At 38.1% G+C, this 13,829-nt stretch overlaps 1 protein-coding gene across 5 annotated transcripts in view; it reads right to left on the bottom strand.

The window, feature by feature from the left end:
* LOC149943621 (teneurin-m-like) overlaps window positions 1-13,829 on the bottom strand; it is a 280,977-nt gene that overhangs the window by 126,474 nt on the left and 140,674 nt on the right. The window contains exon 1 of one of the 5 annotated variants that reach the window (XM_090175901.1): window positions 12,464-12,537. The exons of 3 other annotated variants lie outside the window; for them this stretch is intronic. The gene's annotated coding sequence lies outside the window, so the exon portion shown is untranslated. Of the gene's footprint in view, window positions 1-12,463; window positions 12,538-13,829 lie in introns of those variants that run through there. One more of the 5 variants, XM_090175903.1, reaches the window with a different exon arrangement.

Raw genomic sequence — 13,829 nt, 5'->3', positions numbered from 1 at the left:
AGAGAGTTTATAGCGAGGGGCTAATCGCTAACCGTAATCGGTCTACAAGCCTGTACCTTTGACTGTACTAAAGCGATTATTTAATCGATTACAGATTTAGCACTACCAAAGCCTGTACTCGCGGTAATTGGTGTACAGAATTTGAAGAAGTTGTTAGCCCCTCGGTTTATAGCCTGAGCAGGGAAGGTCAAGTTTCCGTCAATACACACTAGTGGCGCGACAGTCGAGAAAATATTGTTGCTAGCGTATATCTCCGAAAACATTTATCTATACACCTCTCAGCAGAATACATCGGAGGCTCCGGTCTCCAGTCTCCGGTCTCCGGTCTCGGTGATCTGCGATTTCTGCATGTAGAACGGAGCTCTCTAGTCGGGATGGAGACTGGAGACCTGGAGACGGGAGGCCTCTAGTCGGGATGGTGACTGGAGACCTGGAGACGGGAGGCCTCTAGTCGGGATGGTGACTGGAGACCTGGAGACGGGAGGCCTCTAGTCGGGATGGTGACTGGAGACCTGGAGACGGGAGGCCTCTAGTCGGGATGGAGACTGGAGACCTGGAGACGGGAGGCCTCTAGTCGGGATGGAGACGGGAGGCTTCTAGTCGGGATGGAGACTGGAGACATGGAGACGGAAAGCCTCAAGTCACGATGGAGACTGGAGACATGGAGACGGGAGGCCTCGAGTCACGATGGAGACTGGAGACATAGAGACGGAGGGCCTTGAGTCGCGACGGTGACTGAAGACATGGAGACGGAGGGTCTTGAGTCGCGACGGAGACTGGAAGCTTGGAGACCTGAGACCTCTAGTCGCAACGGTGACTAGATACATGGAGACGGACGGCCTTGAGTCGTGACGAAGACTGGATACATGGAGACCTGAGACCTCTAGTCGCGACGGTGACTGAAGACATGGAGACGGAGGGCCTTGTGTCGCGACGGAGACTGGAAGCTTGGAGACCTGAGACCTCTAGTCGCAACGGTGACTGGAGACATGGAGCCGGAAGGCCTCGAATCGCGATATTGACTGGAATTTTGGAGACCTGAGGCCTCTAGTCGCGACGGTGACTGGAGACATGAAGACGGAAGGTATGGAGACCGGAGACCTGCGATTTTTATAAAGACTGGAGGCCCAACTTTCCAGTGGAGACTGGAGACCAAAAGTGAGGCCGTCCTATCTACTCAGATCTATACGCCTCTCAGCAGGTTGAAAATTGGGATTTTCACTACGTTCAAGACGATGAGTATTGCAGTTTGACCATCCCAGCTAGGGTTAATTTAATCTCTATGAAATCGTTTAAACCTCTACAGAAGGTGAATGGGGTTCTATAGCCTTTAAATTGTTCTATAGAAAAGCCAGCAGAAAGGCTTTATAAAATTGATACTAAGTATTAGCTAAAATTTTAAATAAAATAATTGCCAATTTATGGTGAAATTCTATTAAATATTACTTTAGAAGAAAATCTCCTTAATGTTTATAGAAACTTTTCTATGAAATATATAGAATCATCTTAAACTTTTCTAAAGATATTCTAAAACCATATTTTAAAAAGAAGACCCATTTGCTAAAGACAATCTATGAAATCTTTTCACAATTTATATACTAACATTTTACAAAACTGTTTATAAAAATTTCTATAGAAAGGTTTTGTAATCCGTACTAAATTTTCACCTTAATTTTTTCAAACGCTGATATGGTTATTTAACTCGTTGATTAAAACGAATTAAAATAATTGAGGTGAAGGGTAATTTCATAGAAAAGATTAAAATACGATAAAGATAGCTAATGTACTTGAACCGCTGTTTGACTAAATTCCTTTGGCGCCATTTGTATAAACCCGGCTACAAAATAATGAAATTAATAACTGGAAGTTACGTGAACCAATAGGAATACGTTAGCGCAAACGAAAGAGTCTTTCCTAACAAAATAATACCACGATAAATGAAACTGTTACTTTCTCAAAGATGATATTGCTTTTATAAAATAGAAAGAAAATAAACCGGCAGCCAGTATTAAATATTTCTTTTAAAAAATCATAGAGATTAAGTCTCCTCACGTTTAAGATAAAACGCGTAACCTTCCCCGAAGCTTTTCTAGACGTTGACAAATCTCGCGGAAAGCCTTCCCGTTTTCGTTTCCCGACCGCCGCTTAATTCCCATTTTCTCGACGGGCCTGTACGCGTGGTCCCCTCCGTTAGGGCGCACGCGACATTTGTATTTTTGGCTCACGCGACCCAAGTCCTCTTCGAATGGATATGGCGGTCTGCTCGTAATTGCAGCGCGACAAATTTATACGCTGCATTATTAATTTAACTTTAACTACGTGTAGGTTACTTTTAACCAGATTTGCGGTGAATGTTACGCGAAAGTTGATAACTGGATGGTCGCTCGGTGGGAGTGGATGCAGGAAATTACAGACTTTTCCTACTATCGTTAGCTTAATTGTATTTGTATTCTTTTTTCTCTAGATCAAAGAAGCTTAATTGAGTTAGTGAATCGAGTCTAGCGTATAGCTCAACCTCCTTTTTCAAAAGGATGTTTTTTTTCTTTGTAAACTATAATAACCGAAGGAAGGAAATTAGCATTAGGTTGATAAAGTTGTTCTTCTAGAACAATGAAAAACGAATTTCAAACAGGATACGGTATTCAACAATTAATTTTAAGACTTTTTAATTTAAAAAGTGGGGTGGCGGAGTGGTTAGCACTTTCGGCTCGCAGCAAGAGGAACCGGGTTCAATCAGAGTTTAGTGACTAAAAATTTAAAAAAGTGGCCGAAAAGTGACTAAATAGTGACGGAAAATCTACCAAAAATGATAAAAAAATACTGTTTTATTGCGTTTTTTAATAGTTAACAACCAAAATAGTAACTATATAACCATAGGAAGTTATATCACTTAGGCTAATTCCACTTCTACAAAGTTTTCATCACTAAGAGATTTTTTCAACCGCTTATTTGTTAATTAAAAATTAAAATTAAAAGCGAACGGAGTTTGATTATGTTTTATTATTCAATGCTAAGGAAATCTAAAAATTCGAAAAAGTGATAAATAGTAACTTATTTTGGGAAAAGTGAATTTAGTGACAGATATGAAAAAAAGTGATTTTAAGTGAGAAAAGTGACTCAGTATCAGGCCTGCAGTTTGGGGCACTGGGAACAACTCCTTCAGCGTTGAGTTTGCAAATTTTCCCCGTGCTCTTCGGTTTCCCCTTCCGAAGTTAACGGTAATTGTTAGTGTGGGGAGCTGTTGGCTCGCGTGGCATGAAGGGCTTGCAACCCGTCCACCTGAATTAATGGCTTTAAAAGTCGCTGGATGACTTCGGTCTAAGGTGGTGCCTTGGGTGTTAGCCTAGCTGATTATCATTATCATTAAGATTACAATGGCATTAATTAACCCCAATTTGCCACGAAATTTAAAATATTTTACACAAAACCTTTATTAAAGAAATTATAAAAAGGATATTAAAAATTGGTTAATAAATTGAAGAATAATAATTTTATGCATTTACATAATTAATCTTAAGACTTGAAATAAATAAACCCAAACAGGAATCCATACCCTTAAAGGCTAGTTCCCACTTGGCGAATTTTCGAGACGAATAAAATTTTCGCGCAACGAAAAAAGACGCGTTTTTTCGGTCGCTGGGGAAGCGGTTCTCATTTTAGCGCGAAAATTTAAAAATGCTGAAAACAACTCGCGCGGGTTTTTAGTAATGTTTTAGGCCTAACATAAAACATCAGTTCAAAATGAACCAAATGGATGTTCCTGTTGATAATTTCAATAAATAAACGATTTTATTCGTGAGATAATTACCTTTACTTCAGTATCTTGGTCAAGTTGGCTGAGCCGCTTTTCTAAAGACCTAGGCTTTAGTAAGGGACGGACGGCAGCAGAATAGATCGAGGGAACGCGTTTTCTGATTGGCTGAAGCTTTTTATCGCCAAGGTGTGGACGTCAAAAAATAGAACATTCGCTGGATACCGCGGAGACGCGACTTTAGAGGCGAATTTGAAAAAAATCGCAAATTTTATTCGTGAGCGTGAATTTTCGGCACGAAAATTGGTTTTTCGCTAAGTGGGAACTAGGCTTTACGGTTTTTTTGACGTCACTATGTTACCTTAATAAACAACAACGTGAGAGGATTTTTTCTCTCGTAGGTGGGGCCAAAGCCGTCAGAGTGATCTTACCATACGATATACGGCCGGATAAGCATTCCAATGACGTCACAAACAACAACGTGAGAGAGGAGCGCGCGCAGAAGGGATGTTTTCTATCGTAGGCGGGGCCAAAGCCGTCAGAGTGATCTTACCATACGCGATACGCTAGGATAAGCATTCCAAGTAGAGGTATGGATTCCTGTCCTGACACAAATTAAAAGGAATATTGAAATCGCTAAAATATAAAATATTACAGCTAAAATCTCGAAAAAGAGTAAAGATTTCCTGGTTAATAATATATAATAATAATATAATATATATAAAAACTTGTTAGGGTTAACGGTAATAGTTAGTGTAGGGAGCTGTTGGCTCGCGTGCATTGCAGGGCTTGCCACTACCCTCCTACGCATTGTAACCCGGCCACCTGAATTAAAGGCTTTAAAAGATGACTTAGGCCTAAGGTGGTGCCTTGGGTATTAGCCTAGCTGATTATTATACCTTGTAGGAAATGCCGAAATCACCAGGTAGAAATCACCAGGTATCTCAAAATACATAAAATCTTGTCGTTATAAAGAAACTAGCGAGGGATAATGTCTCCATTATAAACCCAGCTATGTCTAAATTGAACTGAGATCGTTATCGCTTAAACTAAGCTCGTAATAATTCCGCCCTAGCAGGACTACTTTGAGTTTGCTTAATTAACATAATACTCTAGAAAACGGTCGTTAGAAAATTTCAGTTCGTCGGCAATATAGCCGGGGTACCACCAGGAAGGAATATGTATTTAGGTAATTACCAGAACTTCGCGCACGTACCAAGTTTGCAGTAGCGTAACCCGTCCACAGCGGTTAAACGAATTGATAAGTTACACGGCGTTTGACGAAACTTTAATTAGCAGGCCTTTTCGGCCCATTAGGGACCCCCCACCGTTACTGGCTCCGACGAACATAAAATCACCAACGCCGAATTTAGTTGAAAATCACAATTTAAGGTGGATAGGGTCCGAAATATCCGATAGGTACCGGCAGTTTACTCTTTTCCATTATGCATGAGACGCTGCTGGTCGTTCTCCCATTTTGAGAGCTGGTCTGGACTCTCCCGAACTAGCCCGAACTAGCTCGGGCCAGCCCGGGCCAGTTCGGACGCTCCATTTGTTACTCGGGGGATTTTATAGATAGCGCTAATTAAAGGGGAAATCTTTGGGCCGACGTCGAGAGAGTATCAGCCGCAAAGAAAGATTTGGTCCGTGGGTTTGTGGCCTCGTAATTAAGTTAGGTGGCCCAGCTCGTATCTGTTTATGATACATTGCGAACTTTTCCAGAGTTTCCACCGCAAATAGAGATATCTTCCTTTCATTAGGAAAATGGAATAATTCACTGAGAGATATTTCTGTTTAGCGTCACCTACAATTCCAATTTCTGGTGGGTTGCTGAATACAGGTAAAAAGTATCTTTGTTCGTGTATTTAAGGGGGAAGACTACTGTGGCCATTGTCTACTTTCGTGCTATTTCAAGCTGAACTCTTTTAATTTTGTATTGTAACTTATAAAATTAATATTTAAGTGTAGAACAGCCTCTTGTTTAGTGCCTTAAATGTTTTTTACAATTTTAAATTCAAAATAAATTAAGTTAATACGTGTTAATTCGGTCCCCCGGAGCTAAACAAGTTCGGCAAGCGCCCAAACTACCCTTTAGTTAGGACCTTATATCTCGTTAACTATTAATATTAGAATTATCAAAATTATTTTAAGCACTAGAGGAAGGCTCAGCCTAATAAGAAAAATATAATTCAAATATGTAATTGTTAAAACAGAAACGCTCAGCTTGAACGAAAAAGAGGCTATTACTGTATTCTTCCCCCTTAAATATTGAAAACAATCAAGGTTTCTATTAATAGCGCTTGGATTGTCTCGAATTGTAACATTCAATATTCATCTCTCCATTGGTTTGAATATATCGAGTTGGACGTATTTTAGCTGAAATGCATTAAGACTAAATTATCGGAGCGATTTAAATTTAATACGACCAGCACGAATTTCTGAACCATAAATTGGATTTAGATAATGCGTCGTAAACATTGTAATTTAAATTAATAATACGGATAGTTTTCACGAAGTTTGCAATATGACTTGGACCTAGCTGATTATTATATGTTTATGTTTATACTGAATTAGGAGGAAATTTTATTTTAATTGAGAGGTGTAAGTATTATTTTATATCAACAGGAGACTTAAAATTTTCAGTAGTAAAAGCTCGATATGTTTATGAAGAGGTCAGTGCACTTGCCAATCTCTACCATATAACGAAAAGCAGCATGTTTGTCGAAGGAAACAGAAAACATAGACCACTAGTGCCACTATTATGATTTTATACAGAACGTCCGGAACTACAATTATGTTTTAGGTTATTTTTATACGAGTCCAACGCCCTCCTTTCAAAAATTGTCTGGGTACACCATGGATATAAATTCGGTTTAAAAATTAGAATATTATTTAAAATAATGAAGCAGGTAAAAAATAATGATATTGGTACCATTTTTCTTATGTGTAGTTAAGGGTACCGATATAAATGGCGCTATACAGTACAGTGATATTATATCCATGCTTGAACTGACAAATGAGTTGCAAAAAAAACCCGGAATGCGCTGACCTCTCCCTAAAATGAACATGGCAAAAGCTTTGATCGTCCTAGAATACGTTATTTTCGCGATTTGATAGGATGTATTAATTTTGTAAAAGCAAGATTCAATTTGAGAGGACAAAATCAGAAGAACCTTAAAATTAGATTTTAGAATGCATAAACATCGAAAGATATTTTTATAAATATTATTTACACACCATAAATATGTGAAAATATTTAATAATTATTGAAAATTAATTCTTTGACCCACAAATCATACCGTATAAGGAATTCGGAAGTTATTACGGCCGAATCAAAATTGGAGACACGAAAGGGAAGTTAAATTTAGCAATAATATAACAGTATGTAAATGAATACCAAAACCACTTTCGTACAAGCTTATATCTCTTGGAGAGGGAAACCTAGTAAGTATAATCTGATTTACGGGACCAGCATTGTCTTGGAAACGTTAGTGCGTGGAGTTTAATAGGCGCTGGACTAAACGGAGCGATGCCAAAGAGAGTAAGGCTCATTGTGGGGCCAGAGAGAGAGAGAGAGAGAGAGAGAGAGAGAGAGAGAGAGAGAGGAGCCTCAGAATAAATCGGGTCAAACCGCGCTCTCAGCCCTTAATTGCGTCTATAAATTATACATAAACGTTAGTAGGGGCTAAAATGATAACGCTTGGCGTAGAAGGGGCCCCCTGTTTTAGTTTTAAAATGTAGTTAAGAGTGGCGTCATCCCGACCCATTGTGGGTGAGATGACAAAACTATACAAAAGGTAGAGTCGGGGGAAGGGGTAGCACCCCTTTTATTAAAAGTGGTGTTAAGGCGCCATTAAGTTTCGCGCCCAAATTAACGAGACTGAAGTCGTTGGTTTAGAGAAAATTTCAAACCCCTAAAATATTCCATCCCCCCCAAAACAACCCCCCGACATTTACTATAGTGGCGAATTGGAGAGCGCAATTTTATAGGCGAATGCGTTCGAATTAATCTAAACGCTTTTCCTTGACTATAGGAATATATATATATATATATATATATATGGTTAAGGGAGGGGTACTGCTCGCCGTAGCGATATATTCTGGAAGTTTTGTCCTTCGCGGTATGCGCGTTGATGATTTAAAGTGTAAGTGGAACGTCCTTTTATAAATGCTCTTCTCCTTCCATTTTAAAGGAACTATAATTTAATCCTGGGGATTCCACGCTACAAAGGGGCGACGTGCCTTTTCCGATATTTTGGATTTTCCACCAGCGGCTTTCTTTTCATTTATCGGCCGGTTCCAATTATCCTACAGCACGTTCATACACTGAAGATGCTACTAACTACTTTACAAATATCCGTACACCTATTACCGGCCTATGAAACTGAATACAACCTTTGATAATGCTACTTCCGTAATCGGTATGCAATCGCTTTAGTACAGACAAAGCAACAAACATGTACATCGATTACAAGACTGTGAAACTGACAACTGTGAGTATAACCTTTGGTAATGCTTATTATGTAATCGGAACCACAAAGCAACAGAAATGTACATCAATTACTAGACTATGAAATTGAATACAGCCTTTGATAATGCTACTTTTGTAATCGGGTAAGCAATCGCTTTAGTACAGACAAAGCAACAGAAATGTACATCGATTACAAGACTACGAAACTGAATACAGCCTTTGATAATGCTACTTTTGTAATCGGGTAAGCAATCGCTTTAGTACAGACAAAGCAACAGAAATGTACATCGATTAGTAGACTATGAAACTGAATACAGCCTTTGATAATGCTCCTTTTGTAATCAGGTAAGCAATCGCTTTAGTACAGACAAAGCAACAGAAATGTACATCGATTACTAAACTATGAAACTGAATACAGCCTTTGATAATGCTACTTCCGTAATCGGGTAAGCAATCGCTTTAGTACAGACAAAGAAACAGAAATGTACATCGATTACAAGACTATGAAACTGAATACAGCCTTTGATAATGCTACTTTTGTAATCAGGTAAGCAATCACTTTAGTACAGACAAAGCAACAGAAATGCACATCGACTACTAGACTATGAAACTGAATACAGCCTTTGATAATGCTCCTTTTGTAATCAGGTAAGCAATCGCTTTAGTACAGACAAAGCAACAGAAATGTACATCGATTAGTAGACTATGAAACTGAATACAGCCTTTGATAATGCTCCTTTTGTAATCAGGTAAGCAATCGCTTTAGTACAGACAAAGCAACAGAAATGTACATCGATTACTAGACTATGAAACTGAATACAGCCTTTGATTATGCTACTTCCGTAATCGGGTAAGCAATCGCTTTAGTACAGACAAAGAAACAGAAATGTACATCGATTACAAGACTATGAAACTGAATACAGCCTTTGATAATGCTACTTTTGTAATCAGGTAAGCAATCACTTTAGTACAGACAAAGCAACAGAAATGCACATCGACTACTAGACTATGAAACTGAATACAGCCTTTGATAATGCTCCTTTTGTAATCAGGTAAGCAATCGCTTTAGTACAGACAAAGCAACAGAAATGTACATCGATTACTAAACTATGAAACTGAATACAGCCTTTGATAATGCTACTTCTGTAATCGGGTAAGCAATCGCTTTAGTACAGACAAAGAAACAGAAATGTACATCGATTACAAGACTATGAAACTGAATACAGCCTTTGATAATGCTACTTTTGTAATCAGGTAAGCAATCACTTTAGTACAGACAAAGCAACAGAAATGCACATCGACTACTAGACTATGAAACTGAATACAGCCTTTGATAATGCTCCTTTTGTAATCAGGTAAGCAATCGCTTTAGTACAGACAAAGCAACAGAAATGTACATCGATTACTAAACTATGAAACTGAATACAGCCTTTGATAATGCTACTTCTGTAATCGGGTAAGCAATCGCTTTAGTACAGACAAAGAAACAGAAATGTACATCGACTACTAGACTATGAAACTGAATAGAGCCTTTGATAATGCTACTTCTGTAATCGGGTAAGCAATCGCTTTAGTACAGACAAAGCAACAGAAATGTACATCGATTACTAGACTATGAAACTGAATACAGCCTTTGAAAATGCTACTTCTGTAATCGGGTAAGCAATCGCTTTAGTACAGACAAAGAAACAGAACTGTACATCGATTAGTAGACTACGAAACTAAATACAGCCTTTGATAATGCTACTTCTGTAATCGGGTAAGCAATCGCTTTAGTACAGACAAAGAAACAGAAATGTACAACGATTACTAGACTATGAAACTGAATACAGCCTTCGATAATGCTACTTTTGTAATCAGGTAAGCAATCGCTTTAGTACAGACAAAGCAACAGAAATGTACATCGATTACAAGACTGTGAAACTGACAACTGTGAGTACAACCTTTGGTATTGCTTATTATGTAATCGGAACCACTTTAGTACAGTCAAAGCTTCAGATTTTTTACCCGATTACTGGGTGCGATAAGCTCCTAGTTCACTGATAACACCACGGTCAGACCAAATGGAATTGCACTTAATTTGGCCAACTCAAGCCTAATTTAAGAGAGTAAATTTTTCCCAAAAAGAAAATCCATGGTCCCGGAAAATAGTCGTCAAATCTAACTTCTGTAACCTGAACCACCCTTTGCCTGACTTAAACTTTTTGGAGTGACCCCAGACGTACCATAGTTTCATCTCCTCGACATATGTTTCGTAAAAAATACTTTCGCTTTAAGTAGTGACTCTCCAGAACGAATTTGAGGCACTAGAAATATATTTCAGCTTCAACAGAACGTAACATTAAGACAAAGACAGATTTAAGTGTTCTTGATATCATGATTAAAATATCATAAGTTATATGTTTATCCGAGCGTAGAATCATTGATCGAACTGTGGTACAAATGGTGCATTTCAATTGGACTGTAAGAAGTGCTAGTTTTAACGAGTCAAGAATAAGTTTCTTTACAGATTAATTAGGAAACGTGTAAGTCTCATTCCAATCAATGTATGATTAGCCGCTTCTTCAAATCGAGCCAAAATCCCGGTTCTCACCCCTCTCTCTTTACCCTTACAGCGAAACCCAATCCGAAAATACGACCGAAACCGAACAAAGAAGGCGACACTGTGCCTACTAGACCTTCATTTCGTTACAATCTAAAGGTGACCATCGCAATTATCAGTTGCTACTCCTAAGGAAATCCGAACTAAATTTTCACCTTACAGAACAAACGAACCTAGGAGAGAGGTAAGTTCGGTAAAAGGATTGGATTCAGCCTTCAGGCCCCGATTGGTCGGCGTCAACTTATTTGGAAAGTGTACGTTTAGACTGGGCTCGTTTCAACTCTTTCCAACCGAAAACGTGACATTTGATCGAATTGTATAAATAGGAAATCTACGTTCAAACAAGCTTAAGTTTGATGGCTTGGAGGTGTTTGTTTTTGATCAAATGTACGTGTTCAAACTCTAGTTGAAATTATTAAGCCATCGATAGCCTAGCCATTTCAGTAAGCTTTTTTCGTTATAGCTTTATTATTTTCAGCTCTTTTACACTCTAACAAAAACTTTCAAAACCAATTATAAACAATTTTTGCCATAACCCTCTGATATTATTAATTTTTACGTTCACAAACTATAAATGAAAATTGAACAAGCCCTTATTAACCACCTTTATCCGTTTAGGTAAACGCTGATCTAAATAATTTGAATAGCTTATCTAGTTGTATTACATATTATTACGTGATGCTCAAGATATATGTTTCTATGGATATAGAAATTTGGCTAATGATTTAGTATTTTATCCGTAAAACACCTCGCAAAATATAAAAAATATCTATTTACTTTACCAAAGTCAGTGAATTGTTATTGATAAATAAACACAATCAAGAACCCATAGACGTACCAAGAACATAGGAAAGGAAATTTTGCTGGATCGCCTCCTAATCGATTTTTTTTAAAGAGACGGAGCTATTGAGTCTTCTTCCATTATTGTTACTTCTAAGAAGAAGGCGCGAACCCTTACAAATACAGAAAATTACATATTATTTTTAAGTTGGTTTCAAGTTGCCTTTAAGTTGTTGTTATTAAGTTTCAAGTTGGCTCAAAGTTGGCTTTAAGTGTCCTAAATTAAGCGAAATTAGAGTTGGTTTTAAGTGGTTTTTAAGTAGGTTTTTAGTTAGTTTAAGTAGTTCTTAGACTGCTTATTTTTTGGTTACTTAAGTTACTACAGGCGGAAAATATAAAAAGGCGGGGCTTATTTTGAAAATATAGATTAGGAGGCACCACGACGAGCTTAAGCTATGATTACGTGTTCTTAGTACGTCTATATGGGTTCTTGACACAATACATTAAAACCAAATAACACGCTATTATTTGGAATGCTAGTCTCGTTACATTCAATAATAGTTCTTTTTATAAAGTAACGTGGCCTTCTTGTTGAAATGTTGCTCTTACGTCACAGTCTCTTACTTTGACAAGCCTACGAGCGCGCGCTACAGTCGCGAGGAATATAGCTTTTTCTAGAGCGCGTGCAAATCGCTCGTGCGAGGAATACACTAATAAAGCTGGGTCTTGTGACGTAAGAGCAACATTTTAACAAGTTGGGCAAGACCACTTTTTATTTTATAAAATCAACTATTGTTATTATTAAATTTATAAATATTTCCAAGCATTACTTAGCTTTATTTGATTTGAAATCTATTACCTTACAGTGACGTACTAATCCTTCAACAGTGCGTTTTCAAAATGTCAAATTTATAACGAAAGGGACTAGTTTTATAAAAGATGCGAGTACCAAGAACTGAAAGATACAAATAGTAGAATCCGGGATATTTCGACGTATCTAAGAATAGATAAGCGGTAGGCATAAAGGGCCTCAAAGAATTCCATCTAGCAGCGTCGCTATAGGCTCCTTGCCAAAATCCCACAAGTAAAACGTTTCAAGTTTACAAAGTTAACCATATTCGCTTAAAAAAATCTAGCGCTTTAGTTTTCACGGCTAGTCGGAAAGTGGTAGAGGCTCGGAATGAAACCTCCGGCGTTTCCCGACCAGAAAATACTTTACGCTCGAGAAGGCTATCGCTTGGTTCGGAGCCAACTTCGCGGGAAGAATAGCGCGGTTTGCTGGAGCCGATATAATAGCGAGTGACAGAGGATAATGCAATAAATGCTTGGCTGGAAACTATCGGAGCTAGAGAGAAAACTGACAGTACTAATGCCCAAATCTAATAGCGGAACCTTCCCCGCTTTCCTCAATGAAAAGGCCAGACAAAACGTCTTTGGATGCTTCAAAAAACGAGCCACTGTCTAAGCAAGAAGCGCGTTTAAAGTTGACGGTGCATTCGAACTATGACAAGCGTACGTACGTGAACCGACCCCCCGTGAACTAAATATGCAATTTTTGTAATTGCCAGCTCCTGGCGAGGGGTAGTTTACGCGCGAAATGGTAGAAGCCGACCGCGGCCAACCGATTTATGACAAACAGGAGAATAAATGTCCAAAAAGATTATTTTTATGGCGTACATTATCGGTCGACCACTGAGGGCTTTCCCTTCTATTTGAGGTGGGGACTGGATTGGAAATAAAGCATATATTTTGTATATTATACTATTATGGCTAGCGCTCGACGAAACAGTTAAATTTACCGCCAAATTTTCGATTATTCATAAAAATTTCGGTTAACTGTTTATTTATGGATATTATTCGCGGTTATAAAACGATTTAATATGCGAAAAAAAAGTGTTTGTTCGGATAATTTTCGGTTATGGATAAAAACAAATAAAACGGATATTTCTTATCCAAACCCCAAGCTCTAATTATGACCAAGACGATTTATTTGGTAAATTAAAATCAACTACTTTCGAAGTCCTTTTTGTATCCATCGTTAGATGAAGAGGGATTAAGTGATGTGAGTTTCGATCAAATATATAATAGTTCAAGTAACAATTCCTTAAATATGATGAAGTATCAGAAAAAAGATGACACATAAATGCCAATCTTTGGATTTCTGCAATTTCTCAGATAGGATAATTTAATCATAAACTATAAAAGTGAAGTTTTCAAAATTTAAG

The sequence above is a fragment of the Leiobunum rupestre genome, chromosome 5 (genome assembly GCF_980474605.1).
Source record: "Leiobunum rupestre chromosome 5, qqLeiRupe1.1.hap1, whole genome shotgun sequence".
Classification (NCBI taxonomy): Eukaryota; Metazoa; Arthropoda; class Arachnida; order Opiliones; family Sclerosomatidae; genus Leiobunum; species Leiobunum rupestre.
The sequence above is the reverse complement of the archived record's forward strand: the minus strand, read 5'-3'. Positions and strand labels throughout refer to the sequence as shown.